This window comes from Megalobrama amblycephala, linkage group LG1, assembly GCF_018812025.1.
Source record: "Megalobrama amblycephala isolate DHTTF-2021 linkage group LG1, ASM1881202v1, whole genome shotgun sequence".
NCBI lineage: Eukaryota > Metazoa > Chordata > Actinopteri > Cypriniformes > Xenocyprididae > Megalobrama > Megalobrama amblycephala.
In genome coordinates this window covers 26661120-26677291 of record NC_063044.1, presented here as the reverse complement: position 1 = coordinate 26677291, position 16172 = coordinate 26661120, and the positions used below count along the sequence as shown (strand labels likewise).

Here is a 16172-nt window from a genome sequence, read left to right as displayed (position 1 = left end):
TCCCGCCGGTATGGAAGACATTCCTGGGCTTACTCTGGGCGCTGGAGGGTTGCGAGTATGGGCCGCACTTGCATTGGCACGCCTCAGCCTGCCAGCACCTGCCTCCCTAACACTCGTAACGTGGTTTAGTTGCTATGGCGTTTTCCACGGGACCCCATTACGTCAGTATCAACGTAACGTCGAACGTGACTGACTGAATGGGAACGTCTAGGTTACTAGTGTAACCCCCGTTCCCAGAAGGAGGGAACGGAGACGTTACGTTCCCCTGCCATAGCTTTGAGCCACCGCTGAGCGGCCAGATACCTGTCTCGGCTCCTCAGCAAAAATATGAATGAAGGTGAGTATGCCGGCCCTATTTATACCCGGATGCCGGGGGAGGGGCCCGGCATGTAAATCTCACAGGCCAATTCCCATTGGCTTGTTTTGTATCCTTGGAGGTGATTGGGCTCCCTAGCGAGACCCCATTACGTCAGTATCGACGTAACGTCTCCGTTCCCTCCTTCTGGGAACGGGGGTTACACTAGTAACCTAGACATTTCTGTGAATGGAGACGGCACGGGAGCTCGCTTTAGAATGCTAACTTTTGGTGATTTCCGATAGAAATCTAAAGGCGCAAGTTGACAAAATATAATGAAATAACCACCTTAATGTGTAATGTTGACTTATTTTTTATTTTGACATGAAAGCTTACATGTTAAGGGAGCAAACTGGCCCAAAATCTCAAAATTGACCACTGCATGAAAAAACGATGTTTTCACCTGCCGTGTCTCGCCTAAAGTGCAACAGTCCTCAATGAAACAGCCCGTCCTAACTTTGGTTTTATGAGTGTCTGCAGAGCTGTTAGGAGAGGTGGAGCTGCTTTATTTAAAGATGTCTATCAATGCAAGCATCACTTGTCTTTCGAATATCTGGGTATTGTGTTAAAAGGTGCTCCACGCATTCTACTTATTGTTATTTACAGGCCTCCAAAATACTCTCCAGCCTTTGTTGAGGACTTTACAGAACTATTATCAACAATTTCCTCAGAGTTTGACTGTTTTGCTATTACTGGGGACTTTATTATCCACAAAGATAATGCAGAAATCAATATGGCTAAAGAAATCATAACTGTTTTGAATACTTATGATCTCACTCAGCATGTACATGGACCTACACACAATCCTGGGCACACTCTAGATTTACTTATCAGTAAGGGTCTAAACATATCATCCATTGTTATTAAGGATGTAGCGCTATCTGATTATTTCTGTATTTCCTTTGATATATTGCTCTCTCCTTCTTTTGAAGCTAGATCTATCTCGGTCAAAAAGTGATGCTTAAATGAGAACACTAGGGTGCTGTTTAGGAAGGCTATCTTTAACACCAAGCATATCTGCATACGTTTTATTTTCTCCTTGATTCTTTTAACTCAAATGTCAAGAATGTTATTGATGATATTGCTCCTGTGAAAGTCAGGAAGAAGAGTGGCAGACAAAAATTGCCTTGGAGAAACTTAACAGCAGTGCAAAATATGAAAAGACAATGCAGAAAAGACAAAGACGAAAGACAAAACTTGAAATCCACTATAACATCTCTAAATATAGCCTCAATGTTTTCAATGAGGAACTAGGCAAAGCTAGACAGACCTTCTTCTCAGATATTATAAACAGCAACTTAAACAACATCTGCACTCTTTTTGCTACTGTAGAGAGTATAACAAACCCCCCAAGTCAGATTCCCAGTGAAATGCTGTCGGACAGCAAATCAGTAATATAATAATCAGTAATCAGTGAAATGCTGTCGGACAGCAAATCAGTAATATCTGAAAGGCGATCAGCACATCCTTGAACTGCACTTGATTCCGAAGCAAGTGAGGGTAAAATTTTGGAAGAAACATTACAGCTCCTTAAAACATCAATTTGCGCCATTGACACACTTCCCACATCTTTTTTCAAAAGTGTGTTTAACTGTTTAGAAGCATCTCCTAGAAGTAGTAAACACCTCACTTCTTTCTGGGACTTTCAAGTTAAGCCCCTCCTGAAAAAGAGCACTCTGGATAATACCATATTGAGCAACTATAGACCAATCTCAAATCTTCCTTTCATAGGGAAGTTCACTGAAAAAGTTGTTCTCAATTAGCAAATTCACAAATTATTAAAGGGGCTCTATGTAAGATTTTTACTTTAATAAAGCATAAAAATACCCCGATATGTTTGCAGATATTTAGGAAACATGCTAAGTTCACCTACTTGTTCTTCAGAAAAACTATGCTACAGCCAGATATTCTACTTTGAAATGTGTGTTCCATGTCGGAATGTCTGTCTTTGTTTTGGTCTGTGTGAAACCTCGTGCTGTCAGTTTATCCAATAGTATTTCGACATCACAGGTTGCCAGTTGGCGGAAAACACGCGTATTGCAACCATAGAAACCAGCAAAGAAACAGGTTCGGAGAATCACAGATTCTACATGACCTAAAAAGCCTCTGAATACATCTAAATATCTCTATGAATGACAGCATATTAAATCACAGATAAATCAACTCATCAGCTTTCATTGTCAATTGCGCTCCCTTTTGTTATTGGCAACCCACGTCTTTGAACAAGGGGGCGGGGCAAACAATATTTACATTATTACATAGAGTCCCTTTAAGCTTGAATGAATACTTTGACAATTTTCAGTCTGGTTTCTGACCACATTACCACACAGAGACAGTGCTAATAAAGATAATAAATTATATTCGCCTAAACACAGATACAGGTAAAATATCAGTGCATCCATGACATGCGGAGTCCCTCAAGGCTCAGTTCTTGCAACGCTCCTGTTCAACCTATATACAGTATGCTCCCTCTGAGCCAAAAAATGAGAAAGAACCAAACTGCATATCACAGGTATGCAGATGACACTCAGATTTACCTAGCCCTATCACCTAACGACTACAGCCCCATTGACTCCCTACGATGCATTGGTGAAATTAACAATTGGATGTGCCAAAACTTCCTTCAGTTAAACAAAGACAAAACTAAAGTCATTGTATTTGGAAACAAAGATGAAGTTCTCTAAAAATCAAGTCAGGAATCTTGGTGTGATTTTGGAGTCAGACCTGAGTTTCAGTAGTCATGTAAAATCAATAACTAAATCAGCATATTATCATCTCAAAATATTGCAAGAATACGATGCTTTGTCTCCAGTCAAGACTCCTCACTGGCTTTCCCAAAAAGACCACAAGACAGCTGCAGCTTGCACAGAATGCTGCGGCCAGGATTCTGAGCAAAACCAGAAAATATGATCATTTCACACCAGTCCCCAGGTCCTTGCACTGGCTTCCAGTTGCATTTAGAAATTAAGCAAGAAGCCCCAAGAATCTGTGGTTTACAGTGAATTTATAACAGCTAAGGGACGTTGTTTCCCAGCTCCAATGCAGCCGGTGGAGTTCCCGAAGTCCCATTTCAGCATGTTGTTATTGACATAGTAGGACCTTTCGAGAAGGGAGCTACCGACTGGCCAGAAGCAAATGGTCAGAAGTTGGTTTTGCTTCATCAGTAACAACAGAGACTGTTCTTAAATTTCTGACCATGATCTTTGCTCGAGAAGGAAACCCCTGCACCATCATGACAGACAATGGACTGCAGTTCACTTCGTCTGAATCTGCTGATTTTGTGAAAACACAGGGACTACAGCACATTAAGACAAGTGTTTATCACCCTCAGGCTAACAGAGGCATTGAACGGTTCAACAGAGTGCTTAAAGAATGTCTTCAGGCAGCTGAGATGGCTTGTGTGATGGCACATGTGACTGAAAGACAGAACAAAAGTAAACAATACACCGAACATATGAGAGGATCCAAATTCTTTAAAATTGCAGTTGAAGAAAAGGTGAGAGTGAGGAAGCCTTTTCATGTAAAAAAAAAAAAAAAAAAAAAAAAAGGAGAAGCCCGGTTCACTGATCCATTGTCAGTACAACAACAAACAGGACCAAGTTCTTACATCTTAAATGATGGGAAAAGATGGAATTCGAACATCTTTTTCTTTCACTATGCCCAGAAAGAAAGGAAAACTCTGCACAGGATGAAGTAGCTGAATGAGGCTGTACAATGGAGAACACTGTTTTGAGTCCGAATAGGTGCTTAAGACCTGTGTGGACTCAAGACTATGTGATGGAGTAATGCGTCTGATAAGAAACAAATAAGTCAGACCAAGAAGATATGTAAAGGGTGTAGGCGGATCACTGCCCTATCCAAAATAATTTAAATGTACACTGAATCCTGAAATGTTTGATAAATGTCATTCTGTGTCATGTTAAAAGGATAAAAGTGTGCAAGAAGATTTCATTATGCTCCTTTGAAATGCCTATTTGAAATGCCTTGTTTAATTGCATAATAGTTCATTTGAAATAAGTTTTGAATAAATAAGACTTGAATAAGGTAATGATCTTATAAGAGAAGTAACTCTGTTTGAGTAATGGGGGAGATGTTGTGTTGAGAAGTATACAATACTTGATGTTCAATTCATAGTAATTGCTTACTATAGTACATATAACTTGGAACTGCACCACAAGGGGGCTCTAGTGATTAATTTTGTTGAGTAATTCAGAGAACAAGAATAAAAAGTGTTAAGCTGGGTGCACACTGTGCGATTTATAATAGTCCTTTACGATTGTTGCTTGCCAGACTGTACGAACATGATCCTTATATCACACTGTGGGATCTCAGCTGTCATTTATGTCAGACTGTACGACAGTCAAGATGCAATAAAAATGGATGTGCGCATGAAAACGTCTCGGGTTACGTCTGTAACCCTGGTTCCCTGAATAAGGGAACGAGACACTGCGTAATCGCTTTGGGAACGCCTCTACGTGTTACGTCTTGAAGCACTCGTGAAATCGAACCAATAGTGTGACGGGACATCAGAGCGGGTGACGTCACGGACCAGGAAACTAAAAAGCACCCCTGAGAACAAAGAACGCCAGCTTCTGATATAAGAATGAAGCAGACGTTTTCAGTGTGAGGAACCTCTCAGACACTTCCTCTAAGGGTTCAAAGGGAGCCGCAGCTAACCCTTCCAACACAATAGCTAAGTCCCAGGACGGAGTCTTTGTACGTACCACGGGCCTCAGCCTCTGAGTACCACGAAGAAAACGTATGACCAGAGGGTTTCTACCCACAGAAACACCCTCTAATTTAGCATGATAAGCGGATATCGCTGCAACATAAACCTTCAATGTAGAAGGAGATAAACCATCCGAGAATTTTTCTTGGAGAAATTGCAGTACATGACTGATGGAAGAGTGGACCGGTTCCACCTGAGATGAGCTACACCAAGTAGCAAACAGCTTCCACTTATATGCATATAGTCTTCTCATGGACAGAGCTCTGGAGTGGAGAATGGTCTCTACAACCTCGGTTGAGAGACCGGATTCTATGAGCTCGGCCCCCTCAGGGGCCAAGCCCACAGTTTCCATATCTCTGGGCACGGGTGAATCAGTGTGCCGCCCGCCTGAGACAGAAGGTCCTGCCTGATTGAAATCTCCATGGGAGAACTTTCTAAGAGGGATAGTAGATCCGTGAACCATAACTTGCACAACTGGCGAGACCTCAGACCCCCCTGATGGTTGATATAAGAGACCACCGACATGTTGTCTGTTTGTACTAACACGTGGTGGCCCCTCAGGTCTGGGAGGAAGTATTTGAGTGCTCGAAATACCGCCATCATCTCCAGGCGATTTATATGCCATGAACGATAATGGTCCTCCCAAAGACCCTGAGCTGAGCGACCACTCATGATCGCCCCCCCCAGCCTGTGAGAGACGCATCCGTCATTAGCATTTTGCGACGACAAGGAGCCCCCAACACAAGACCTTGGGACAGGAACCAGGGCTTTTTCCACACTGCCAAGGCACGAAGGCATCGCCGCGTGACCTTGATTGTGCGAAAAGGATTTCCCCTTGGAGAAATTTCCCCTGGTCTTGAGCCACCACTGTAAAGGGTCTCATGTGCAGCAGGCCAAAAAGTATCATGTTAGACGCAGCTGCCATCAGACCCAACAGTCTCTGAAACTGTTTTACAGTGAGTGACTGGCCTAGTTTCACCCCTTTCACGGTTGAGAGAATGGAATTCACCTGAGCAGGAGACAGACGTGCCTGGGGGTGCCACCACTGTAGGGAGGACCCCGCTGAACTGGGGCGGGCAAAACCCAAATTGTATTTTGTAACACTTTTCTATCATTTGCAGTACCCACTGAGAAATATTGGGAAGACGTTTCCATTCTTCCAGAAATTCTACTAAGGGAACCAGCCTCTCGAGACTGGTCTCTGGTGTTTTTTGAGCACTTGGCTCGACGCCCTGAAGCGGCGCACCGGCAGGGAACAGTCCAACCAAACACTGACCGGCCCTCCTCAGAGGGTCGCTGGGGCCGCTGCACCCTGAAACACACGAGGTGGCAGTGTTGGTAGAACGGCCCCCTGAGGGCGCCGAAGAGGGGTTAATATTATAGATTTTAATTTTACAGGACCCTCTCCGGAGGGGGCTGCCCTCGGAAGTCCTGGACCACGGGCGTCAGGACTTCTTCGAAGCCTTCCTCGCGATAATGACAGTCCACAGATCTGTCTTACCCTTGGAAGGCTTCGCTTGTGCCGCCCTCCCCGGTCCCCAAGATCTTTGCGAGGGAGCACGGGTGGCGACGCTCTGTTTTTGTTGCGCTCTATGCGCTGTTGAGGAGCTTGCAGATGAGTAGGGATGAATTTTTGGAAGGCTGCTGACTGTCTTTTTGCCTCCGGGAACCTCTCAACGACAGATGTAATGGAGTCGCCGAAGAGGCCCAGGGGAGACACAGGTGCATCTAAAAGCACCAACTTATCTCTCTCTTTAATATCTGATAGATTAAGCCATAAATGTCTCTCCGTGGCCACCAGGGCTGCCTTAGAGCGGCCGATCGATTTTGCTGTCTCCTTGGTGGCCCGGAGAGATAAGTCGGTAGCCTTTCTTAATTCTTGTATGCTTTCAAAAGATGCCTCGCCACTCTCATCTATTTCCCCCAGCAGGTCGGCTTGATATCCTGGAGGATGGCCATGGTGTGAAGACATGCGGCCGCTTGACCTGCTGAGGCGTAAGCCCTGCCCACCAGCGCTGATGTTGTACGCAGGGGTCTGGTGGGCAAAGTCTGGGATTTAAGGGGCGATGCTGACTAGCATATAGCTTGCGAGCATCTCTTCGACCTGAGGCATCGTCCCATAACCATATTATTTACCTCCTACAATATTGCTGTAAAATGTTGTTTGTGGATTGTAAACACGGAATTGAGCCGGCTTCTGCCACGATCTCGACACCTCGGTGTGGAGATCGGGGAAGAACGGCAATCCCCGGGGCTGAGGCTGTGATCGGGCGGGGAGAAACCGCTCATCCAGCTTGCATTTGTGCGCACTTCTGGTCTTTCTTCTGGTCATTCTATTTTTAACTTTGCCACCGCCCGAGTCACAACCTCTAAAAGCTCCTCATAAGCTGGAGATGAGGATGGCGAAATCTCATCTCGAGCCCCGACGCTCACTACATCCACCTCCTCAGAGCTGGATAAGTGAAGCGCCGGTGCCTCTGCCCTGGGGGAAGAAACCACAAAGCGTGCTTCCGCAACCAGGGGAGAGACACTGGGTCTGGCAGGTGAAGGCAGAGATAGGGCAGGACCCGTCTCTAACCCCTCCGCCAGATCCATCTGTGAACCCCAGGACTGAAGCCGCAGCTGTGCCTCGGCAGCAGCGGGACCCGAACCCTGGGGAACACTCGCCGTGGCGCCTTCATTCTGCTTTTCAAAGAACGCCCGGCGTGAGCGGTGTGTACGGAGCGTAAGCTGTGTATATATAATGGACAGACAGCATCAAATAAGACACATGATAACACAGAGTGCTGCTGAAGACTTCAGAAGCTGGCGTTCTTTGTTCTCAGGGGTGCTTTTTAGTTTCCTGGTCCGTGACGTCACCCGCTCTGACGTCCCATCACACTATTGGTTCGATTTCACGAGTGCTTCAAGACGTAACACGCAGAGGCGTTCCCAAAGCGATTACGCAACGTCGATGTTCCCATGAAAGGGAACTTGTCCAGAGTTTTACATCATCAACCCACACACGTTCCGTGACCCTGAGCTGCATCATATGCGGGACTGAAATGGTGGCTAACAAAGAAATCTCTAGCATTAATTTTGATCTTGGCTTATCTTGAAAAACGAAGACAATTTGACATTTGTCGTAGGAGAAGTCACACTGCAGGACTGTGCGCCAAATCTTCTGACACTGCCAGAATTTCGTCGGAAGTAAAATTTGATCGCAACAGTCATTAATCGGCTGTCGGTGAACATGTCAAACTAACGAACAAAGACTACAGATTTTAGCCTAGGAATACAGGAATCTTTTAGGATTCTCAAAATTTGACTCAGACGACCAAATCATGACCAAAATCGCACAGTGTTCACCTGACTTTAGTTGTACACCACGTGGAGTGTGTTTTGTTAAAAGGATGAAAACACCACACGCTTCAAAAGCTTATGGGGTCGTATGCTCTCGCGATACTTTGATGTCATACGCTGATAGGTCTGGAAATTGATCCCATCAAGTTCACTGATTTCATCATGACACAAGAAATCAGAAGGAAAAATTAGTTAATGGTGTTTGACAACTAATAATTTATTCCAGGAAAATGAGCTCAGAAAAATGTTTCCTATGAGATTTTCCAGGTCTTTGTAAGTGTCGTCTCTTTAAACAGAAGATGATCAAATGAGAGTCTGACTGATGATTATATGATAACAAACTGGACTGAATCTGACTGAATTCCTGACAACATCTCAGTCAGCGGCTCATTCTGCTCTCATGAAATGTTTCTCTTGCTCAAGTCCACTATGATCCTGTTCTTCTAGATCTCTGTTACCTGCAGGAAATGGATGTGATGGTGTGTGTGTGAAAGCTGCTCCAGCTCAGCATCTCTCCTCCTCAGATCATTGATCTCCTGCTCCAGTCGCTCCAGTCGTCCTTCAGCTCGACTCACTGCAGCCTCTTCCTGATCTCTGATCCGCTGTGTGACCTCAGAGCAACTCTCAATGGAGCGGATGAGCTCAGTAAAGATCCTCTCACTGTCCTCCACTGCTGTCTGTGCAGAGCGCTGTTAGGACACACATCACAATCACACAGTGGCTTCAGCGGGACTTACAGAGTCCAATCTGAGACGTCTCAAACTTCTCTTCTTCTCCAGACTTACCTTATGAGACTCCACAGCCTCTCTCAGCTGCTGAAGATCTTTCTGTCTCTGCTGGATTCTCTGACGGATCTTTATCTGCGTCTCCTTCAGCTGTTTCTGGAGGACAAACCAATAACAGGAAATGACACATGAAAATAATATCACAAAAATTACATGAATCCAGAACTGGTAAAAAAAAAATACCAGATCACATGATACATTTATACTGTAGGTTCAAAACACAGATTCATAGTTTCCTGAAATGAGATTGTGAATGAATATGAAACTAAATTGTCAGGAATATTTCATCATTGTCTAGTTTTATATGAATACTTCACCCTAAAGTTTTAATTCTGTCATGATTTACTCTCCCTCATGTTGTTCTGAAGAATGTCTCAACAGTTTACAGAAGCCAAATAAAATATGGTGACACGTCATGATGTCATGACACGAACACCAGTGAAGTTTGATGTTTTTGATGTTTGTTGATCATATTTGATTTGGGATCCACGTGTTGATCAATGATTTGATTTGATTTATGAATAAAAATTTGGCTCTTTAAAAAGTAGCATACTTTTAAAAAAGCACACATCAACCAGAGCGAGAGACCACGCCCATCAACACGCTTCAGGTTACAGAAGTCGGAGGCAGCACTGCACAGGACTTGCTCGAGAAAGAATTTATCACCTTGTTTTTAGACCATGAAAACAACAAAGAAGTGTGTTTTTGGTTGTGAGGGAAAAATAACCTTGCTTCCCAATGAACCCAGCATTAAGTGGAGCTGAGAGTTTTGTGCTCACACATTACATTGATGCACTCTCGACATTTGTCATTAAAATAACCATAGAAACCACCTTAAATGAACTATCAAAATAAGGATGTTGTGTCTGAAAGTTGCAATCACTTTTTTATTGGTTAAAATGAACGGAGAATATCTCGTGTTTTCCATGACAGCTCGAGCCCACAGGATCAGCGCTTATGATTTCATAAACAAAGCCCAGATGGACACTGGATTTACAGATCATTTGAAACTGAAAGATGGAGCGGTCACAGCGGTAAAAGATCCTGGTCATAAGTCGGAACCACAGGTGGTGAGTAAAACTGCTTCAAATGTCTTTTTTGTTGGCAGCCATAGTTAATTTTCATAAGGGCGTATAACAGTGGAGAAACGGAAAGCTGTAAAATTCCGTCAATGGAGGCGAAATGTCTTATAAATGATGGAAAATTTGCTCAATGGTGGGAATGAGTTGAAGCAATTATTACAAGTTGTAATCATAATGATTACAATATATATACAATACATATTGTTTACATTTACATATAATGTAAACAACACAAACGTATAAAGAATCAAAAGTTATCCAGGGATAATGTGATGGTGTATTGTGTGTGTTTTTTTTTTTTTTTGTGCTGTGTTTTTTTTTGTGCTGATCATTGATAGCTTTGCTACGCAAATGCTGCGTATGCTCGTCACTCTTTAGCCTCGCTCACGGCATGCCTCCAAGAGCTCGGCTGTTTTCGGAAAGACGTTTTCGGTGCAGCATATCTTTCTTTTATAAATCCGATAAAACTAAAGACTTTTCAGAGATATGAATGATGCTAAACTACTCTATAGGTACTCAAGATTAGATTGGCCAAAACTGTGTGTGTTATGTACCCTTTAAAGTAAAATGTTTAATTTGACATTACAAAGTGTACTTTATAAAGTGTACATGAAACAGTCATGAAAGTTTATTCTCTTTCAGTACACTTAAGTGGCCTTTTATTATCTCCAAGTATTTTTTATAATATACTTTTAATTTGAAGTACACTACAAGTGCACATCAGTACACTCAAGCACACTTCTTTTTTTAACCACTAGAGTTGTTTATATTACTTTTATGCTTTTTTCTTGAAACTTTTGTATCCATTGACTTTAAATGTATAGACTGAAGTAGATGAGACATTTTTCAAAATATCACCTTTTACATTCTGCCGTCAAACCGGTTTTGAAAGGCATGACGGTGACTAAATAAACAATCCATCTCAATTCATACCTGTTTCTCTGTCCTCTGTGCTGCAGTTGATACAGTGTTGTGATTTTTATGTTCAGACTCTTTACACCGCACACAGATGCATTGTTGATCAGTGATACAGTACATTTCTAGCTCTTTATCATGTTTACGGCAGATCATGTCCTGCAGTCGTCCAGTGGCATCAATCACTTTGTGTGGCTTACAAGAGTGAAATTCCTCATGGCGGTCAAAATGAGTTTGACAGTAAGATTCCAGACACACCAGACAGGACTTGACGGCTTTGTATTTTCTTCCAGTACAGATGTCACACCGCACGCCTCCAGCGTAACAGTCAGCAGGAAGTTTAGTCTTCTTCAGTTTCTCCACCATTTCAGCCAGAATGGTGTTTTTACTTAAAGCGGGTCTTTGACTGAAGGTCTGTCTGCACTGAGGACAGCTGTAGACTCTCTTCTCATCCTCCTGATCCCAGCAGCCAGTAATACAAATCTTACAGTTACTGTGTCCGCAGGGAATGGCCACTGGATCCTTCAGGAGATCCAGACACACAGGACACATGAACTCATCCTGAGAAATCCTGGCTTCTGCCATTTTACTGCAAGAATACAGAGAGACACAAACACACAACAGCTCAACAATACTTCAGTTTCTGATTCCCTGAACTGACTAGTTGAAATAGTTCCCTGCTTCTGTGTTTGAATGACGTGTGTAAAACAGGTTGTGTCTGTAAAGCAGCTTCCTCCTTCCTGATCAAGGAGAGACACTTTCATGCTGTGTATGTGTGCCCTTCAAGTGGAGTCAAATACTTCATAATTACAAACACATGAATGACCAAGCGAAGTTGTATTCACAGAATTCTAGGCTCTAGATGATTTCTCCAGACTGGACATTTGGGCAAATACCTGGGCAGAAGTCATGTAGTGTATTCACCTTTAGACTACTGCGTTGTCACTTTTTATTTATTTTTTTTTTTTTAAATGTACATCTATTTGTATAGCACTTTTCACAATGCATGTAGTTTCAAAGCAGATTCTTAGAAAAAGCATGTTTCTACATACTGCATCAAAGTAATATCCATATGTCACAATGTACAGTTGTAAGATAATATAGATCATGCAGCTATAGCTAATGTATTCATTTAGGCAGAAACATTGAGCTCATTAACTCTTTCCCCATCAGAATTTTCTTTAAAAAAGTTGCTAGCCACCACCAGAATTTTTGATCATTTCCACATTTATCTCTTGCTTTTATAGCTTATTTCTGCTTCTTTTTTGCTTGTGTTTTTATCTGGAGATTATGTACTATTTCAGAAGATGCGTAATAGTGCCCCTACTTTCCTTAAAAAAATTAACCTTTTTTTTTTAAAGTAAAAGAGTTTTTTGGCTGATTGATTTCCATTTGTATAACCACAATTATACTACAGATACCATGGTGTACAAAACCATGGTTAATTTATGGTTACCATGGTTTAACTACCAGTAAGTATTAATAAGTAAGTAAGAAATAGTTAATTTTCATAAGGGCGTATAACAGTGGAGAAACGGAAAGCTGTAAAATTCTGTCAATGGAGGGGAAATGTTTTATAAATGATGGAAAATTTGCTCAATGGTGGGGAACGAGTTGAAGCAATTATTACAAGTTGTAATCATAATGATTACAATATAGACAAAAATTTGACAGTTTTGTATGTTGGTACCAAGGTAGAAAGAAAATAAGAAAATAATGAATGTAGCTGCTGTTCATAACATTTCAAGCAATACACAGTGATGTGGTTCTAATCCGATATAACTGGTGTAAGTGTAAGGTTATGATATGTATTATGTGAATCCTTGATGCGAGAGATGCGTCTTTAATTTAGACTTAAACTTGGAGAGCGTGTCTGAGCCCCAAAGATTATCAGGAAGGCTATTCCAGAGTTTAGAAGCCAAATGTAAAGAAAGGAGAGTGTGGAGTATGGGCCATGGAGCATGGGGATGCTGACAGGCTAGGACAACTCCAGGGTGGTGCTGGCAGTCCAGGGGGCCATGGAGGTGCAGACAGTTCAGGGGATCATGGCGTTGCAGGAAGTTCAAGTGACCATGGAGGTGCAGGTAGCTCAGGGGACCATAGAGGCGCGGTCTCAGTGGCCATAGCAGGGTACCTATACACCCCCTCTCCCTCCCAAAAATTTTTCTTGGGCGGAGTTATGGGGTCATGGCCTGGAGCAGGTTCATGGGCAGAGGCAGTCACTGGACTCTGGTCTGGGGCTGAAACCATCTCTGTACACTGGACAGGGGCTGGAGTCCCCTCTGGATGCTGGTCAGGGACTGGAGTGGATGCATGCATGGCCCAAACACACATAATAGCAGTGGCCATAGTGGCCAGTGCTGCACAATCTGGAGACTCTGGCGTGGCAGCTGTCTTGGCTGAGGGCTCAGGCATGGCGGCCATCTTGGCTGAGGGCTCAGGCGTGGCAGTCATCTTAACTGAGGGCTCAGGTGTGGCATGCATGATGTGAAGAGACTCAGACTTGGCAGGCATGACTTGAAAAGTCTCTAACTGCGCAGGCATGACATGAACAGTCTCTGGCTGGGCAGGCATGACGTGAAGAGGCTCTGGCTGGGCAGGCATGACATAAACAGTCTCTAGCTGGGCAGGCATCACAATTAGGGTTTGGAGCCTCTCTGGTTTGACAGGTACTGTGGGATTGTAGAGCCCCTCATCCACGAGGAATCGCTCATAAATAAAGCAAAGTCAATATACTCTGCAAGGGGTCCAGGAATGTCACTTTCCATCATTATGTAACACCAATGATCGCCAAGGTCTTTTTGAAAAATGTCCTTGAGGGCAACGCCATTGAAATTTACCTGGTGACAGAGTTCACAAAAGTCCTTTACATAATCCTCTAGGGGACGATTCGCTTGGTGCAGACGAAGGAGGGAAACTGCTGGGTTAATTGTAGAGGTCTATAATTCTGTAATGAGTCCACTGAAGGCAAGTCTTGAAGAACCCAAGTGCAGTTTATTTCCATCACACATACATAAATCCAAACATAAAACTGGCATGGCATGGTAAACAAAGCAAGAACATGAATAAACCTTACCCAGAGTGGTACAGGGACAATACTTGACAAAGACACATGGCAAACATGAGAGCTTAAATACACAAGGACTAATGACAAAAAAGGGACACCTGTGTACAATCAAACCAATGACAATATAGGACACATGACAAGGGAGCACATGGCAGGATCACATGACACAAACAAGGGAAACACATGGCAAAAGGGAGCACATGGCAAACAGGAAACAAGAAAAATGACAATACTGCAAAATAAAACATGAAACATGAACATGAAACAAAACCAAAACTATACATGACAGTATTTGAAACAATCATCATCTCTGAATGATTTTAAGAAACTGTTAAAAAAATATTTTTTTTTTACATTAGCTTTTGATCAGGTATGAGTGTTGAGGTATTGTCACTGTAGCTACCCATCTGAGTTAGTCTGGAATGCTGTACGTGCATTTTACGTGCAAGTTATCGCATCTACGCCTCCATGTTAGCTGTCATGCAGTAAGCGTGCTACTATTCTGCTTTCACACTTCGAACAAAGACTTGAATAGCCCACATTTTTCTAGGTTAACGTTAAATTAAGCGGCCATATAAAGCGCTACTACTTACATGTTTCAGATGATAAGCCAGATTTGAGGTTGATGAATGATAGGTGAGCATTTTGATGCCCTGCCCGATGTACTGTATTTACCACATACACCAGCTGTTAACGATCTGTCCATCACAGGCTGTGTGACTTTGTCACTTTCTGTGGATTTTTTTTTTTCTGCGACTAAGTGACTAATAAAATTTTGGTTGACTAAGCCTCTTCTCGTTGACTAACGTTTAGTCGACTATTAGGGGGCAGCCCTAGTAACTTTGCAAGTACATGTCAACTTATTCTAACTCTACCAGTCTACAGTACTAACACTCTACTAGTTAGTAGACATGTAGATGCAACATTACTTATAGTCAACAAAATGTGTTAAAGGTACCATCAAAATAAAGTGAAGCCCAAGTTGCTGTCTAATATAACACCTAGACCTTTAAGTGTAGAGAATGAAGTACAGTACATCCTTTTAAATGCAAATTGTATTGTAAGAGATTCTGTGTACAAGTTTCTGGTCCAATAAGTAATACCTCACTCTTATCCGAATTTAATAGAAGAATTTGCTGATCATCCAATATTTTATATCTTTAACATACTCTGTCAACTAAGACGAGTACATACTCTAACAATTTAGAGATTTCACCTGGTTGTGATGAAATAAATAAATAAGTAAGTATCATCAGCATAACGGTGGAAACTAATTTTATGTTTTCTAATAATATTAACAAGGGGTAGCATGTATATTGAAAATAGCAGAGGGCCAAAAACAGACTCTTGCTGCACTCCATATTTTACTTATTTAAACTGGGAATTATCCACATTAACAAAAGCAAAATGGTAACATTTAGATAGTATGATCTAAACCACCTTAATGCCTGTCCCTGAATACCACTGAAATTTTGTAGTCAATCTAAGAGTATGTCATGATCTATAGTGTTGAATGCAGCACTAAGATCAAGTAAAACTAGTATTGAGATGTAGCCTTGGTCAGAAGCTAGAAGTCATTTGTAATTTTAACAAGCGCAGTTTCTGTGCTATGATGGGGCCTAAATCCTGACTGAAAATTTTCATAGATATAATTTTTGCAAGAAGGAGCACAGCTGAGCAGACAATTTTTTTCTAGTATTTTAGACATAAATGGAAGATTTGAAATGGGTCTGCAATTTGCCAATTCATTTGGACCTTGTTGTGGTTTCTTAATGAGAGGCTTAATAACTGCCATTATGAAGGGTTTTGGGACATGACCTATAGGAGTTTAATAGTATTGAGAAGAGGATCTTCTGCTACAGTTAACAACTCTTTCAGTAATTTAGTGGGCACATTG

The 16172-nt window shown here is 42.3% G+C and overlaps 1 pseudogene; it reads right to left on the bottom strand.

Moving 5' to 3' along the window:
- LOC125264036 overlaps positions 1–11873 on the bottom strand; it is a 47988-nt pseudogene extending 36115 nt beyond the window's left edge.
- Positions 11874–16172: the final 4299 nt, after the last annotated feature.